The sequence below is a fragment of the Agelaius phoeniceus genome, chromosome 9 (genome assembly GCF_051311805.1).
Source record: "Agelaius phoeniceus isolate bAgePho1 chromosome 9, bAgePho1.hap1, whole genome shotgun sequence".
In the NCBI taxonomy this organism is placed as follows: Eukaryota; Metazoa; Chordata; class Aves; order Passeriformes; family Icteridae; genus Agelaius; species Agelaius phoeniceus.
The window spans coordinates 16,356,607-16,362,639 of NC_135273.1; the positions used below are offsets into that span (position 1 = coordinate 16,356,607).

Genomic DNA, 6,033 nt, shown 5'->3' on the forward strand with positions numbered 1-6,033 from the left:
AGCTGGAGCAGAGCAAACCAAGTGAGGTACAAGCACTGACAGAATGATCCAGAAAAGCCTCAGACACTGGTGTGCACAGGCACGATAACATCAGGAAGGTCTCTGAGTGAACCAGAATGGTGGAGTTTCACCCACTTGCTCTGTCCATTTAATCCAAAATGTTGCATCCCAGTTGATTTTGCAGTACTCATTTTTCTCAACAATTGTGCTCAAATAGCAATGCTCTGTTATTCTTCTGCTCTGGGCCACAGCAAATGGAAGTGAGCAGTAGAGCTTTTATTGTTTTTTGTTATGTCCAGATAATAAAATCATCAAGATTGGTGATCTCTTTTTTAGCTAGAGCAAGTTTATAGTGTTAATTTCTGTCTGTGGAAATTTTGCCAGAAATGTTTAAACATTTACACTAGCTTTTCTGTATTTCTTCAATTTCTTCCATCTTGCTTGACTTCAAACAGCTGAAATACACAACAAAGACTGTCCCATTTATTTGGAGATAGTAAGTGCCACTTGCCCAGCACTGTACACTAACCAGACACTTGCACACTGCTACTAGAGCACTGTGACAGCTGCTGGGAAGTTGCAGCTCATTGCAAATGAAGAAGAAATCTTTTTCAGTGTTGATAATCCCACCTCACGGATGGCCAATTTAAGATTTTTTTTTGTATACATCTAATCATTAAAGCATTATTTGACATGCACTGTAATGTTGCTGCTAAGTCACTAAATTAACAGAATTTAGGCACTGTTTTGATTTGCAAAGTATTTCAAATAGGAAGCTTATTTTTAGGCTGCTATAAAACCCTAAAGCATTAAAACAATCTGAATTCAAGGAAAGCAAAGTAAATTATGGGAAAATCAGAGTCACTTTCCCTCTTCTGCATTTGGCTGGGTTTTTGTTTTGCTGGGGTTTTGTTTTGTTGTGTTTTCTTGGGTTTTTTTTTTTTCCTTTTTTTTCTGAAATCCAAATGTGGAATTTACATGACTGAATCCTTCTGCAGTGCCTTTGAAGGATCCTGCTGCGGACTGAACTGGTCAGAATTGTGTGCCCTGTGCTACAGATGCTTTAATCCAGGCAATACTGCTGGATTAACATCCAGACTCTGGGAGTCCTAAATGGGATGCTGTAGATGGGAAAGATGCCTGTCAGCTCTCAGAAGATTCCTCTCTTCCTGTTTCTTCACATCTGCAGATTCTCCATAGGCGGATGGAGAGGTTTTCTTGGACTGTATGTTGTAAACAAACACGTGTCATCAGCCTCCCCTTTTTAAACAAAAGATAATTTTAGCTTGCTGCCTCTAAGGACTCAGAAGGCAGAGAACCAGAGTGGTCTTTTATGTGTATTATGTTAAAATAACGCACTTTTACCTGACAATTACTGTTAAACACTGTGTTAAGTGATTGTAAAGAGATTTAAATATACTGTAACTTCCTTTGCATATCTGTTTAACTTCGGTGAATATACAGAAAACACTCAAAATTATTTATGGTTTATCTACATTAACAAAATAATGTACAATAGCTGAGTACACCTTACTGGTAGTGAGACCTTGGCAAGGAACAACATTTTCTTCTTATAAATTTTAGTTTTCCAGGCTTGTGTTTAAAGAAAGAATATTTATTATCATGTTTCAAAGTACATGCCTTTGTATAGTATATTTATCATATACTACTTTTTAGAAAATGCAGATTTTTTTATCTTTCTCTGGATTTAGAGGAAAAAAACATTAGAACTTTTCTGGTTCTTTCTTTTCAGCACAAGATGTTTAATACCCAGTACTGACCAAATTCAAACCAATGCATTGATAAATGTAATTAACATTTCAAAACTTTGAATTCAAACCACATTTTCCAGGTAGTCAGGAACTGTCTTTTTACTTGTCTGTTAAACCCAGAGAGTATAAAGAACTTTACACTCTAACTCTTGACAATTCTGTTTACATAGAAACACTATTGTGAAGTTTTATGTGTGCTGAATTCATCTTTTGTTATCTAAGTTAGTTATAGTAGCCTCATTTTTTTTTCCCTCCATGGGAGTTACTGACATGTTTAGTTATTAAAATAATCCATTACAGGGGCACAAATTAAACAACTGCTGCCATCTGCCATCCCTTTCATCTCCCACAAGAAATGTGTCTGTGGGGAACAAACTGCTCTGCACATGTTTTTGTTTCACTAGAGCAAACCCTAAACAGAAGAAAGAAGTTACAGACAGTAGTCTCATGACAGCTAATGCCATCTCCCCCATGAATAAGAAAGTGAAATAAAAGAAGACAAAGTTATTAACTGGCATATAAACAAGCAGACAGAACCTGCATTCTGTCACCAGAAACTATGAAGTCTTTCACTATACACTACAGGAATTGCCTTCAAAGTAGCCATTTACCAAAGCAAAAAAGTGCCCTCTTGAGGTCACTTCCAGCTTTCAGAAAAAATAACCACAGACATACAAAAAAGTCACATTTCTCAGTGGCATATCCTCACAGAGGCCATGCACTTCCCACTGCTCATCTTTCACAAAAGTTAAGTTTTGAACTTAACCAAAGCAGCATTTTGCAAATCAGCAACATGACCCAAGTCAAGCCCCCAACCAGCTCAGCCTGTCACTCCTTACCAGGTCCAGCTGCAGCAGCCCCTGTGAGGGACACGTGCTCCCTGCCCACCCTGCCCAAGGGAAAGACTGAGCCCCAGCAAAATGTTAAGCAGTGACAACTTCCACATAGGTCTGTATGCATAGTTTGCTTTGGATACTTTGGAATTACTGGGAAATACATGAACCTGCTGCACAATTCAACTAATGCAACCATTTTTTAAATGTTGGCTTTATTCTCTCTTTTATTTTAACACAGTGGCAGTTTGATGTCACTGAGAAACTTTTCCTTTGGGTGTTTTTATGGCATTTTAAAAATGCTTAATGTCCTGTAGTTTGCCCTTACCTGTTTAGCTTTTTCTTTTTTGTTGGTGTGGTTTCTTGGGCTGTTTTTTATCTTTAGCAGCTCTGAAAATTCTTAGTATCACCTGTAGTATCACAGTAGGCTGGCAGACACCCTTGCTAATTAGTTGGATTCAACATTGAAAGTTCTTATACCCATACTGTCACCCCCTAGTGATTTTCTGTCACATAGATATTTAAAAAAAAAATCATGGGGAAGCAAAGGGGAAATCAGTAGTCATGTCAAATTGTGCACCACAGGCCTAACACTAGCCTGAAGTCTTGTGGACATGTAAAATCAGCAGTTTTGTACTATTTCTGCTAACACAATATTTCTAGCTGTTGGAATAGCTTATTAATATAAGTATTTTCATCATCAATCACAGTCAAAGCCTCCTTTGTCTGCTGTTTATCACAGTGAAAGAGAACAGCAAAATATTTGGCTTTTTATTTAAAAACCCTAACTTTGTAGGCATGTAGACATCTGGAACTGTGTAAGACTAATGAACCTGTTCCAGTATTTTCATTGAAATACATGCATCACTTAATTTAAAGTTTAGGTATTGGTAAATATCCAGGTAAACTTTTCTTGGTGAAACATGATGCACTTTGGGGTGAATTTGGGAAAGAATTGCAGTGCCCTTCCTCTGGCTGGTTCCAAGTAGTGGAAATACAATACCACTGGAAGCATTAAAGAGCAAGGGAGACTTGCTAACTTTTGTGAAAGCCCAGTTAAAGAGCTTTCATGTGCTAAGTTGTTATGCTAATAGGAATGTTTATTCTATTTAGCCACAGATTTTATTTCTGCAGGAATCTCTCCACACATTCCTATGACAAAACTGACAAAATAACTTTGTCCTTTTCCATGCTTTTGGCTGAGTATGGACATGAATTAGGAAAATACATTCATTTTTACATTACAAACTATTTACAGGAAGCAGCTTCCAGGATAAAATTTGAGAGAAAGGAATGTAAATAATCAACATCTTCCAGAACCATGCAGTCTCTGAGCAGTAGCAGGCCTTGCACTGCACACTTTTCACTTTTCAGAAATCTCTTGCTTCTCCTGCTCCATTGCCTATTGGCAAAACCACAAAAGTATTTTATTCTGTACTGTTTAAAAACTGCTCCTTTTCTACCAGTTTCTTACCCTTTCCTGTGCAGCACGTGGTGCTTGCAGTGTGTGACTGCAAGAGCCAAGAGCTGGGCAGTCCCAGCTCCTGTGGGTGCAGAGCTCTGTGCTTTAGGAACTGCTCCATTACCACATCACAGAGCTCTGCACTCCAGGGCTGCTTCCTCTGCCGCCCTAAGGGCTTCCTGCTTCTGTCTCACTGACCCCAGCAACAGCACTCACAACACTAAAAAATACTATCTCAGATTTTGGGGTTTTAAGCCTAGGGACACGTTTTTTCCTTGCTTACAAATATTACTGGGTGAGGTGTCTGAATAGCTGCTTTTAGGAAGGTGTCTGCTAGAACTCACAGGCTTTTGCGAATTAAACACTTCAACACAGAAATATCCAAATATTTCATGAACACTTTCTCTTCCATTCATAGTTTATGTTCAAAAAGAGAAAACTTTGCTGGTAGCTTGAGAGGCTAAGTCTGCAGCTTCTGAAACTCAGCTGTCTGTTCTGCTCTTCAAATGCTTCAATTAACATTTGGTGTTTAATCACTGTCTGTTACTATTCCACTGTAAAACTCAGTTTACTTTTAGGGTAGCCCACTAAATGTACCAATGGTGGCAGTTTTTTCCTGTCTGTGATAAATATTTTGTAACTTAAATAGTGATAGACATTTGGCAGAGTTAGCAAATTAAACACAAAAATAAATAGCAGTAAATAGATTTTGCTCCAATAAGCTCTTTCAGAATAACTTGTTCAGTTGTCTTCCTCTGCCTCTTCGAGCATGTTAAAATATTCTGACAATGCAACATCACTATGTGCCAGTCTTTATATGTTTGGAAACTATGTAAAATGAACAATTTTAAAAGTGACTTTTCCACCTGGACTGTTTTCTCTCTGCTGACTTGAATAAACTATATTTGTATATGTTGTAAAAAAATAAATGGTTTAAGATGTTGAATCTTTGTTTTTGCCTTCCTGAACTGACAAAGGTACTGACAAATGGCTCCCTTGGAATTTTGCAGAATTTAAATCACATCTGTATTTGCAAACACTTAACAATTAAACTAAAAAGAACTACTCAAAATGAATGGGAATGACAGCCTAAGCAGACAGAAATGTGTATAATCACCAGTGTTATGCAGGTTTGTAGTCCACACAGTAAATATAATATAACACATAGGTATTTTATATGTCTAATATAATACATAGGTATTTTCTAATCCCTTAATACACAGATGCCTGTTCTAAAAATATTTGTAAATTTATCTTTAATTACTTGGAAGTTGGTGACCTACTGTGATCAATACTGAAAACGTATTAAAAGAGAAATAAATTAATTGTAAAAATATCTAAGAACCATAAAACAGGATAAAGGACTAAATACCCTAGAGAAAGTAAGATATTTTCTGACATAAAGGAAAGCTTTGCAAAACTTACACACATACCATTATCACATCACAGATTAAGCACTACAGAAGTGCATTAGCTGTCACCAGGGACAGCCCACTACATTCCCCCCCTGTACAATGGAATTCACATAAAGACAATACTCACCTTTAAATTATTTCATATATTTCACCTGTTCTTTGCAAAGCCAACATGCAGCTGAAAATGGATTCTAAAACAATCAGACAATAAATAATATTTGGAGAATGTGGAGAGAATTACCTACCAAAAAAAAAAAAACCCCAAAAAAAAACCCCAAAAACATTCTAAACATTCTTACCTTGTATTTGTCCAGTATTCTTGACAGCAATGCTTTACTGAAGACACGCAGCAGTAGAGCATTCAATCATGATGACGGCTTAGAACTGAAATTCAATGTTCTTAATTTGCCAGTGTCAAGATTCATCAGAAAGGAAAAAACAACCAAATATAAAATCATTTCAAGATGAGGTAAATGGTTAGAAGACATCAGAAGAAAAACAGGAAAAATGCAATACATATTCCAAATGTAACTTAGACATCAAAAAGTCAG

At 36.8% G+C, this 6,033-nt stretch overlaps 1 protein-coding gene across 4 annotated transcripts in view; it reads left to right on the plus strand.

Moving 5' to 3' along the window:
* The window catches only part of PLCE1 (phospholipase C epsilon 1), a 140,019-nt gene extending 135,006 nt beyond the window's left edge, over positions 1 to 5,013 (plus strand). For all 4 annotated transcript variants that reach the window (XM_077183064.1, XM_077183063.1, XM_077183065.1 and 1 more), the window contains one exon: positions 999 to 5,013. The gene's annotated coding sequence lies outside the window, so the exon portion shown is untranslated. The remainder of the gene's footprint in view (positions 1 to 998) is intronic.
* Positions 5,014 to 6,033: the final 1,020 nt, after the last annotated feature.